Source organism: Rhinatrema bivittatum, chromosome 4, assembly GCF_901001135.1.
Source record: "Rhinatrema bivittatum chromosome 4, aRhiBiv1.1, whole genome shotgun sequence".
Classification (NCBI taxonomy): Eukaryota; Metazoa; Chordata; class Amphibia; order Gymnophiona; family Rhinatrematidae; genus Rhinatrema; species Rhinatrema bivittatum.
The window spans coordinates 371740195-371752633 of NC_042618.1; positions in this window are offsets into that span (position 1 = coordinate 371740195).

Genomic DNA, 12439 nt, shown 5'->3' on the forward strand with positions numbered 1-12439 from the left:
TCAGGCTGAAGTCAGGGCAGGCGGCTGGAAACAAGGTCGAGTACAGGCTGAGGTCAGGGCAGGGGGCTGGAGATAAGGTCGAGTACAGGCTGAGGTCCGGGCAGGCGACTGGAGACAAGGTTGAGATGAGCAAGGGCCAAAGCCAGGAATCTGTCCAAAAGCATAGTCAGGAGAAGCATGGGTCAAAGCCAGGAATCCGTCCAAAGTGTAGTCAGAAGCAAGCGAGGGTCAAAGCCAGGAATCCATCCAAAAGGTAAACTGAAACAACGAAGGTCAGGAACTGGAAACAGGTACTGGAACTGAGGAACTGGAACAGGAACGCAGGACTGGAACAACGAGAACAGGAGCAGGAACAGGAACATGAAGGAGTAGCAACTAAACACACGACAAATGTGGAGACCTGTTGCCAAGGCAAAGATCGGATGACGGGGCCTGCCTTAAATAGCAGGGCCCGACATCATCATCCGGGGCCATGGGAAGTTTTCCCGCCGTGGTCCTTTTAAAGTCAGGGAAGGCGCGCGCCTAAGGCAAGATGACTGAGACTACGTGGTGGCGGCGTCTCCCCTCTGCGCACGTGGGGAGACCTGACTGGGACCGGAGGAAGCTGCAGGGCAGCCAGAGGAACCCGGGGACATGGTAGGAACACGAGTGCGTAGGCGGCTGTCTACTGCTGCCAAAGCGAAAGTGCCAGATCCGGAACCCAGGCGTGAGTAGGGCCGGTTGTGGGCCTGCCGCGGCCGCGACATGCAACATGTTCTCTGTTCCTTGTTCTATTAAAGCCTAGTGATGGGTTTAATCTAAGCTTTTTCTAATTTGCACATTTTCTAGCTTCTTGGATTATGTGCACTTATCTATACTTTTCTTACTTAAGTCTTTTGACATGTTGCAATCTTTGCTCTGCAAATGAACCTTGTATTTGTTTTTGGTTACATGCTATTCTGTTTTTATAAAATGTTCAATAAAATATATTATATAAAAAAAAATCATGAGTGAGGTGGAATGGATAAATAAAGGACAGTTATTTACTCTTTCAAATAATTCTAAAACAAAGGGACATGCAATGAAACTAACCACCAGCAGATTTAAAACAAATAGAAAGTACATTTTCACTTAGTGCCCGATCAAGCTGTGGAATCTGTTGCCAGAGGATGTGGTCAAGGCAACTAGCATAGCAGGATTTAAAAGAGGTTTAGACTAGAGAAAGCCAATGCTATCCCTGGGAGTGGGTAACAAGAAATAGATCTACATTTTGGGATTTACCAGATACTCGTAACGTGGATTGGCCACTGTTGGAGGCAGGATGCTGGGCTCAGTGGACCTCGGTCTGACCCCAGCATAGCATCTCTAAAATTCCTCAATATATATTGCAAGCTGTTCATGTTCAGAGGAGTGGAATGCAAAGCTAGGCCATGCATGTCATCTCCTCTCTTTCACAGAGAGCTAAAGTCTGTATTACACTACTACAATATGGATTCTTGGGAGGCTTACAAACAAACATTTCTCAGATTTGTCTTTAACTTAAAGTTAAAAAATATATCCTTCACATAGGAAGTTGTAATAGCAATCCATTCCAAAGTATGACTCATCCTTTAGCCTAAAAAGCAAAGAGGAAGACGGTCTAACAAAGCCGTGAGGAATAAAAGAAGGGGATAGCTGAAAGTCCTTCAGACTTTCTGAAGGACTTTCGGCTATCCCCTTCTTTTATTCCTCATCCTTTAGCCTGAAATACAAGAAGTAGGAGGTTAATTTTAAAAGGCATTTCTGCAGTATACTCGCAGAAATGGCCTTTTATGAATTTGCCTGCATGATATTCAGGTAAGCGTGTGCTGCCTGTTCACGGATAAGTTTACTTGGGCTAAGTGGAAGCATTCCTGGGGGCATAGTTGAAGAGGGATTTAGACATATGCTCCAGAAAATTTCCTATGTAAATAATAGCAGGTGCAATTGTGTGCAGGTAAATTTGGTGGGATAATTTTCAAAACGAGTAAGTCCGCTTGGAAAACTGTTGTAATTTACGGATATATTTGCCGTGTAAATTAGTCAGGCTGTTATAAAATTACCAGCGTTTAGTTATAATCAGAGCAGTCATTTGATTGGTTAAGCAACATTCCATTCTTTAAAGTACCGGCACATGAAAAAGTACTTTAATATTGGCTCATGCCAATATTTTATTCTTGCATGCACTTTACCTGGTCTGAACCCTGTCCATCTTTGCAATTTTGTGCATCACGTGCCTGAGTTTTACTCCATTACATATAGCCCTATGAAAAAAATGTTAGCAAAAATTAAGTAATTATATACGCGATTCCCTATGTATGGTAGCATGTTTTCATCTATTGCTATATCTCCAAACATAATAAAAACTTTTAATAATTTAATTACTTAGTTGTTCTCAAAACTGGGCAGCATCAAAAAATTAATCTTTTGAATCATGCTTCCATGCCGGATAGATGTGGGGTATTGTAACATTCATGAAGCAGGAAAACATTATGACATTTAGTACTGTACTAGTAATTCTTATTGAATAATAGAACACAGTAGACTGATATTCCCAAGAGTAGAGAGAGATCACTCATGGAGACTAATTTAACTAAGTAAATAATTCTTGAAGAAAAGCTCAGATCCAGGGCCAAGACTGCTGGCAGCAGATAAATGAAGCTTAATGTTTGTAAAAATAAATTCAATCTCTTATACAGAAAACCAAGAGAACTCTCCTGTAAGTTCTGAAACTGCTTTCAGATTGTAGACCAAGAGGGACCTCATTTATCTCATTCTAGAAGACTGCAAGGAAGAGTCAAGGAAGAGACACAGCCTTCTTTATAATGCCAAGAGTTTGAGATCCAGATTAGCATTATACATGATGTAAATACCATTACAAAGTCATTTTAGTTCTTCTTTTGAAAAGCATGTATACACTTAAAATTGGGTTTTACACATGTAAATGCATTTTACTTGATTAAGTGGGCTTTTGGAAATTGCAACAATATATGCCATTGAATTATCAATAGAATTTATCCACATAAGTGCACTTTGTGCACCAACTCTAATAGATGCATTTTAATAGATTTTACCAAAATATAACTAATGCTGTGTAAGATATGAAAAATAAATGTACACAAGCAGAGACCACCTCAAATGAAAACTTCAATACAAATCAAGGGATCAAAATACTATTAAAAATAACATTGTTTACAATTTGACTAATTTATTAATCTATTTAGAACACGGTATCAGAAAAAGATGGTGTTAACCAAATTGATGACACACAGTGAGATCTTGGGGTTTTGAGCAATTAGAGTTTTTTCTATGAGGTTTTAGATAGATATGATAAAATTTAGTTATAAAAATTAAAAAGATCATTCTTTTGAATCAGCAGATGAATGAGATTTGAGGTGTCTGTTGCTGATACCGCTTGGGGCTCATTACGTGGCGGAAATTTGGTTAACATCATTTTTTTCTGATGCTGTATTCTGAATAGGTTAATAAATTAATCAAATTGGAAACAATGTTATTTTTAATAGTATTTTGATCCCTTGATTTGTGATGAAGTTAACACATGAAATATTACAGGGGTTATAGCAACCTTCCCCTCTTCTCCAATACCAGTGATTCTACTACAAGACAATTGGCTTCATTTTAAGTTACAGTACTTGAGGTATGGACTATGTTCCTAGAGGGTAATTTTATAACTGTGCATGTACCTTTTACACCTAGACTTTACCTCAATTACGGGCCAATACAGTAAAGTCCACGGGAGAGCAGGCGAATGCCCGCTCTCCCGGCGCGCGCACAGGCCACTCACCTGTGTGCTCGATTCTCTATTTAAATGAGGCCTGGCAGTAATAACAGGCAAAAGGACCGGAGTGGCGGCTGTCAGCGGGTTTGACAGCTGACGCTCAATTTTGCCGGCGTCGGTTCTCGAGCTCGCTGTCAGCCACGGGCTCGGAAACTGGACGCCGGCAAAATTGAGCATCTGGTTTTCGACCCGACAGCCGCGGGCCGACTTCAAATTTTTTTTATTTTTTTTTTTTTAAACTTTCGGGACCTCCGACTTAATATCGCCATGATATTAAGTCGGAGGGTGCACAGAAAAGCAGTTTTCCTGGTGCCCGAAGAAATTAGCGCCTACCTTTGGGTAGGTGCTAATTTCTGAAAGCAAAATGTGCGGCGCAAACAAAAGTACGCCGGATTTTATAAGATACGCGCGTAGCCATGCGTATCTTATAAAATCCGTGGTCGGCGTGCACAAGGCTGCGCAAAATCGGCAGCCTGTGTGTGCCAAGCCGCGCAGCCTGCCTCCGTTCCCTCCGAGGCCGCTCTGAAATCGGAGCGGCCTCGGAGGGAACTTTCCTTCCGCGTCCCCCCACCCCTACCTAAATCCCCCCCCTACCTTTCCTGAACAAGTTACGCCTGCTTGAGGCAGGCGTAACTTGTGCGCGCCGCCTCGGCATCCCCCGGCACAGGCCGCAGTGCCGGGGGGCTCGGGACCGCCCTCCCGGCCCGCCCCCGAACCGTCACCACGCCCCCGGACTTGCCTCGGACCACCCCTGACCCCGGACACACCCCCGGCCGGCCGACATGCCCCCGGACACGCCCCCTCCCACCCCTTTTACGAAGCCCTGGGACTTACGAGCGTCCCGGGGCTTTGCGCGTGCTGGTGGCCTATGCAAAATAGGCGTGCCGGGAGGATTTACGCGCACAGGGCTTTTAAGATCTACCCCATAGGGCGCATGTATATGTTGAAAAGCAAGGCTGACAAAGCTGACCTCTGTGGGACTTCAGTATTTAGCAGAAACCAGGAAGAGTGAATTCCAGATACTAAATCATGCTGAACACAACACTCTGAATAGGACTTACACCAACTCAGTACCTTATTATATCTTCCTAAAGTGTTTTTCTTCCACAGGGTTGTTAGAAAAAGAGTTTGAAACCACTGGCTTAGCCCTCCAGGCTTCTTACATATGCTGCCTATGAACTGCAGCAAATACATTTTTCATGATTTCAATACTTTCCTCATACTTCCTATTAAGAGAAAATGAAAAGTCAAAGGCTATTAGTAAAGAAAGCGCAGTTGCTTACCTGTAACAGGTATTCTCCTAGGACGGCAGGATGTTAGTCCTCCCATATGGGTGACATCATCCGATGGAGCTGCTATCCGCACATCCACGCGAGGTCCCCCTTCAGTCTCGTAATATAGTAAAAATATGAGAAAGAAAAAAAATAACACCACAAACCGAAAATGAATCTAACATCAAGGGGAGGCGGGTGGGATTCCTGAGGACTAACATCCAGCTGTCCTAGGAGAACACCTGTTACAGGTAAGCAACTACACTTTCTCCTAGGACAAGCAGAATGGTAGTCCTCACATGTGGGTGATTACAGAGCTCCAGTCTGCCCCCTTCGAGCAGGGAGACCTACAGTAGCCGAACAAAGTGCCAACGGGCACAGCACAACTGCAGCAGTCTGGTCCCACAAAGGGCACCATCAGAGACAGCTGGGTTCAGGACTGGAATAGATGGCGCAGGACAGATTGGCCAAAAGCACTGTCCTGACGACTATCCTGTCAAGGCAGTAGTGAGCAGCAAATGTGTGGAGAGGACACCAGGTCATGGCTCTGCAAATTTCAGCGACAGGGACTGCACACAGATGGGCCACTGACACCGCCATAGCTTGCACAGAGTGAGCTTTCACCCTGCCAGCCAGCTGAAGGCCTGCCTGCTCATAGCAGAAGGCAATGCAATCCGCTAGCCAGTTTGACAAGGATTGCTTCCCCACTGCTGCTCCCAATCTATTGGGGTCAAAGGAAGCGAAGAGCTGGGTGGACTGCCTATGGGCCGCTGTATGATCCAAGTAGAAAGCGAGAGCCCGCTTGTAGTCCAAGATGTGGCGAGCACGTTCCCCCGGGTGAGACTGAGGCCTTGAAAAGAAGGTGGCAAGGATGATGGACTGGTTGATGTGGAAAGCAGTCACCAGCTTAGATAGAAATTTGGGATGTGTACGCAGCACCACACGATCATGGAAGAACTTCATGTAGGGAGTGTACGTAACCAGGGCCTGGATCTCACTGATCCTGCAAGCGGAAGTGATTGCCACCAAGAATATGACTTTCCAGGTGAGGAACTTCAGGCCACAGGACTTAAGAGGCTCAAACAGATGCCGCATTAGCCTTGTCAGGACGACATTGAGATCCCACAGGGTAGCCAGTGGTTGAAGTGGGGGCTTTAGTTGAAGGAGCGCCCGACAAGAGGCTGGACTGAAACAGGCGCACCAGCAACACACGGTGTAAGGCAATGAGTGCACTGAGGTGCACACAGACCAAGCTGGTTTGGAGGTAGACTCGGACAGATGCCAGAGGTAATCCAGCAGGCGGGGGAGCGGACAGGAGAAAGGGTTCAATCCGTGAACACCGCACCAGAAGGAGAAATGCTTCCACTTCAAGCTGTAAGACTTCTTGGTGGAAGGTTTCCAGGACTCAATCAAGACCCTGGACACACTATCCGAGAGCTGCAGAGGCTGAAGTATCATGCGTCAACATCCACGCCGTGAGGGCCAAGGCCCGGAGGTTTGGGTAGTGCAGGGTGCCCTGGTTCTGTGATATGAGGTCAGGAGCCATCCCCAGCAGGACAGGCACGCTCACTGACAGGTCCTAGAGAAGAGGGAACCACACCTGCCTTGGCCTGGAGGGTGCCACTAGGATCATGGTCCCCCCGCCGAATAGGGGAGCAGTATGTGGGGTACGCGTACAGGAGACCCTGGCCCCAGTGAAGGGAAAAGGCATCATAGGCCAGATGGCCCTTCCCTGGAATCAGGGAGCAGAATCTGCTCACCTTGTGATTGTGGGGGGAGTGAACATGTCTGGCATACCCCAGTGGTGGAACAAATCGACTGCCACCACAGGATTCAGGGACCACTCGTGTGGCTGGAAGGACCGACTGAGGCAGTCCGCCAGTGTGTTTAGGTGACCCAACAGATAGGTGGCCTACAGATACATCCCTCTGGAAAGGGCCCAATCCCAGACCTGTATTGCCTCCTGATAGAGGAGGAATGAGTCTGTGCCGCCCTGCCTGTTGATGTACCACATTGCCACCTGATTGTCCGTTCTGATGAGGATGACCTTGGAGGACAGCCTGTCCTGGAAGGCCCACAAGGCGTACCAGATTGCCTGAAGCTCCAGAAAGTTTATCTGGCAGCGAGCTTCGGCCGCAGTCCAGAGGCCCTGAGTATGCAGGCCGCCCGTGTGGGCCCCCCACCCCTGAGGCGAGGCATCGGTGGCGAGGGTCATCTGGGGCAGCACGGACTGATACGGGAGCCCAGTTTCCAAGTTGGGGAGGGATTCCCACCAGGCCAGGGAGAGACAGAGGGGGGTCCGTGACCGTAACTGGAGCCTTCAGATCCTAGAATGCCTGCTGCCACTGGGATCACAAGGCCCACTGAGAGTTCCTCATGTGGAGGTAGGCAAAGGCAATCACATGGACGGAGACCGCCATGTGGCCCAGCAGGTGGAGCAGTAGGCGGGCCGGCACCCTCTTGCTGTTGCAAATGAGGGTAGCTAGCAAGGAAAGGGTGACCGCCCAGTCCTAGGGCAGGAAAGCCTTTGCTTGTACTGTATCCAAATTGGCGCATATGAAGTCTAGCTGTGGAGACAGAGATGCGACATGGGGAAGTTGATGATGAATCCCAATGTCTGCAGGGACTGAACTGTCAGGCCCAGTGCTTGCAAGGCCCCGGAGTGGGTGTCGCTCCGAGCGACACCTGAGGTAGGCAGCCACCACCGCCAAGCATTTGGTGAAGACGCATGGGGCTGATGCCAGCCCAAAGGGCAGCACTTTGTAGTGAAAATGTGCTATCCTCACCAGGAAGCGGAGGTACATCCTGTGGTTGGGGACAATTGCAATATGGGCAAAAGCCTCCTTTAAGTCGAGGGAGCAAAGCCAGTCTCCTCTTTGGAGGAGCGGGATCAGCGTGCCCAGAGAGACCATTTTGAATGTTTCTCTTACAAGAAACCTGTTTAACGCCTGAGGTCAAGAATGGGACGTAAGCCGCCGTTCCTCTTCGGGATGAGGAAGTACCTCGAGTAAAAGCCATGCCCCCGCTGTTCGTGGGGGACTGGTTCTACTGCACCCGCTGCTAGAAGGGCGGAAAGTTCCGATTGAAGGACGACCTGATGGGTGGGTGAACCCCACGATGGACACGGGGGAGCGGTCTCTGGGAACCTGCTGAAATTCAGGCAGTAGTCCTGGTGGTCAATGGAGAGGACCCAATGATCTGAAGTGATCGCTTCCCAACGGAGGGCAAGCAAAGGAGCTTGCCAATGACTGGGGGATAGACCGCCAGGGAAACCAGCATCTGGCTCGTGCCCCCTCACCGCCAGTCAAAAGCCTCTAGATGGGGCCTGCTGGGGGGCTGGTTGGGTCCTTGGAGGCTGCTGCTGCCAGCCGAGACACTTGGAACTAGTCTGAGGTGGGCGAGCACGGGCGGCTGGAAGATAGTATTTCCTTGGCCGTGAAAAAGGCTTACGAGAGCCTGGCCTGGGGTCTTCCTGGTGGAGGAAGGGCTTTCTGAGGGGCTGGCGGAGAGTTGCTGAAAAGTATCATGCTGTTTGTTCAGCTGTGCCATGGCCTCCTTCACTTTGTCCCCAAACAGGTTCTCGCCTGTACAGGGAAGATCTGCAAGCCTATCTTGAACCTCTGGTCGGAGTCCTGAGGCTCGGAGCCATGCCAGCCGCCAATGCCTCCAGTGGCTAGGCGTGCTGAGGTCTCGAACATGTCATAGGTGGACCTCACCTCGTGCTTACCCGCTTCAAGGTCCAACGCAGCAATGGCTGCAAGAGATTGCTGCTGCTGCTGGGGAAGGCCCTCCACAAAGAATTGGACTTGTTTCCTCAGGTTGTGGTTGTATTGGGCCATATACAGCTGATAGGCCGCAAGGTCTGTTAGCATTTTTCACTGAAAAACAGTAGGCTTGCCGAGAAACATTATATTGACATTTAGATCCAATATCATGGGTGGTGGAAAGCTTGTACTCCTTGCTGAGAGGGTTTATATGAAATACTGCACCCAGTGTCAGTAAACAGAGTAAAAAAAAATAATGATAAAAATTTTCAAAACTGCCCTCCCCGGAGTCCGGGGACTTTGCACATGCTTTTTCCATGGGATAAATTTGGCTGGGAAATAGCATGCATAAATAGGGATGGTACCTTTTAAACAGGTTTATTCATCTGCTCGCGCTCAAAGACGTGGCCATTTTATAACATACATGCATGTTATAAAATAGCCCGATCACACGCACATGTGTGCAATTTTAAGTAGACATGTGCCTGTTTGTACCAATCCCATTTCTACCACATAAATGGGGGAATTTTAAGACATGTGCGTGGACATCATTGCCCGATTTCTAATTGATTCCCAATTCACATACTTAAGGGATAGGACTTCCAAACTCCTCTAGTTTAATAGCCCTCCTTCCCTCCTCTTAGCCCCAACACTTAAAATCCTGCTGATCTGTATAGTTTTATTTATTTATTTATTTATTTTAAATAACTTGTACACCATTCACAGCAGAAGTAAAATTATGCAGCAGGGAACCCCGGCATGCGCCTATGCACGTAAGTATTACGCATATATTTAAATGTGAAATCCAGGAATGCCCATGCCCCGCCCAGACCATTTCCCATCCCTTTTTTTGAACTTTTCATTTATGCGAGTAGCAACAAGTATGAGTTTATGTGACTTGTGCACGAATCTCCCGTTTTTGGTGTGCTATTTCCTATTCCTGCCCAAAACACGAACATCTCCCCTTAACCCGGTTAAAATGCGTGCACCATAGAACATTAAGGGGCAGATTTTTAAAAAGTACGCACGCGCGTACTTTTGTTCGCACAATCGGCGCAAACAAAAGTACACCAGATTTTAAAAGATATGCGCGTAGCCGTGCGTATCCTTTAAATTCCGGGGTCAGCACGTGCAAGGCTGCACAAAATCGGCAGGCTGCGCGCGCCAAGCCGCACAGCCTGTCTCCGTTCCCTCCGAGGTCGCTCCGAAATCGGAGCGACCTCGGAGGGAACTTTCTTTACGGCGCCCTCCACCTTCCCCTAACTAACCCACCCCCCGGCCCTAACTAATTCCCCCCCCCACCTTTATTTCAAAAGTTACGCCTGCCCGAAACAGGCGTAAATTGCGCGTGCGCCGGGCCGGCTGCCTGCGCGCCATGTTCCGGTCTGGGGGCTGGTCCAGAGGCCATGGCCACGCCCCCGGAACACCCCTGGGCCGGAACCATGGCTGCAGCCCTGCCCCCGGAACGCTCCCGATGACACGCCGGCCACGACACGCCCCCCAGGAAAGCCCCGGGACTTACGCGCGTAACCCTTTGAAAATCTGCCCCTAAGTGCACTTTCAGCCAGTTTAAGGGTGGGCAGTTTTCAGCCAGTCTTTTAACTTAAGTAAATCAGTATTTATCCAGGTAAACGGCTTTTGAAAATTGTCCACAATATCTGGTGGATTTTAAAAGCCCTACTCACACTAAAGCTGGGAGATACACGCATGCCTTGGCCTGGCATGTGCCGTGTGGATTTTAAGAAACGCCAATGTACGCGCATATCTCCTGGTAAGCGCACAAATCCAAAAGTTCAAAAAAGGGGCGGGGCATGGGTGTGGTCTGTGCAGAGCGTGTCGGAAGACCAAGAAATGTGCACATAAATACTTGTGCGCACCGGGTTTCCTCACTGTCGGGCTGATACAGTAAAATCACGGGAGAGCAGGCGAGCGCCTGCTCTCACAGCGCACGCACAGGCCACTCTCCTGTGCACGCGATACAGTATTTTAATTTATTTAAATTAGGCCCGGTGGAAAAAGAGGCGCTAGGGACACTACCGCGTTGCTAGCACCTCTTTTTTGACGGAAGCGGCGGCTGTCAGCGAGTTTGTCAGCCGACGCTCAATTTTGCTGGCATCGGTTCTCAAGCCCGCTGACAGCCACGGGTTTGGAAACCGGACGCCGGCAAAATTGAGCATCCGGTTTTCGACCGGCCAGCCGCGGGCCCATTTTAAATTTTTTTTTTTAAATTTTTTACTTTTTTAAACTTTCGGCACCTCCGACTTAATATTGCCATGATATTAAGTTGGAGGGTGCACAGAAAAGCAGTTTTTACTGCTTTTCTGTGCACTTTCCCGGTGCCCGGAGAAATTAGTGCCTACCTTTGAGTAGGCACTAATTTCTGAAAGTAAAATGTGCGGCTTGGCTGCACATTTTGCTTTCTGAATCACGCGGGAATACCTAATAGGGCCATTAACATGCATTTGCATGTTGCAGGCGCTATTAGGTTCTGGGAGGGGTGGGTGGACGCACATTTTGGACGCGCTATTACCCCTTACTGAATAAGGGGTAAAGTTGCGCGTCCAAAACACGCGTGCCAATGCCGGCTAACAGTGCGCTCCGTTGGAGCGCACTGTACTGTATCAGCCCGTGTGTAACTTTACTTCTGCTACTGCTGGGGTGTGAGTCAAAAAATAAAAATTAAAAAAAATCTGGGATAGTCAGCAGGGTTTTAAGGGTCGGGTCTAACAGGGGAGAAGGGAGCCTGTAAAACTAGGGGGAGTTAGGAAGTCCTATCCCTACACTGGGTGAAGTGGGAATGAACGGGGAAAAGGGTAAGTAGCCTCGGCACACATCCCTTATAAAATTCCCCCCACTTACGCGGTATTTGCACGCACATGCATGTGTCAATTTAAAATAGAGCGCACATTTAAAAGCAGCTGTGGAACAAAAAGATAAAATGTTGGTCATTCATCTTGTAAGAAACAGGGCTGAATGGACCCCTGATTTCTAGCCCTCTCCATCGCTACAGCTCTAGTCCCATTTTCTGCCCAAGTATTTATTTCATGTATTGTGCTGATAATCCAGTGCATGAAATTGTGCTTTTTAGGATGAAACTACTTACCAAACTTTGCCTGTGCCTGAATTTCTGTGGGGCAACAGTGACATCCAGTGGCCTGAAATTCATATCTGCCCAAAACAATTTGTCCACAGATTCTTGTAAATTCAACATCAATGGTATGTCAACAAACAGAATGTGATATTGCATAATTCTAGATTGCTTGGGCATGACTTAAAAAATAGGGATGAATCCATGCCCAACATTTCCTTTTCTTTAGTGGCTCATAACTCTATTAGTAAGACTGAAGTAAACCGTTGTGACAACTCTGAAATATTTTTTCAATTAAAAGAATGATGTAATTATTTTAATTTAAAAAAAATGCAGTGGGTGGATTACAATAATAATAGTAACCTTCTATGTCACATCTGCTTTGTCTCAGTCACTCACCTTCTGTCTAGGCATTAACTGCAAGAAGTCCTCACCTGTGTTAAAAAAAAAATCCATCCTCTTCAAGATTTAAGACTTTTTTTTTTTAAATTAGGCAAAGGAGGGGGAGAAGAAAAGAACA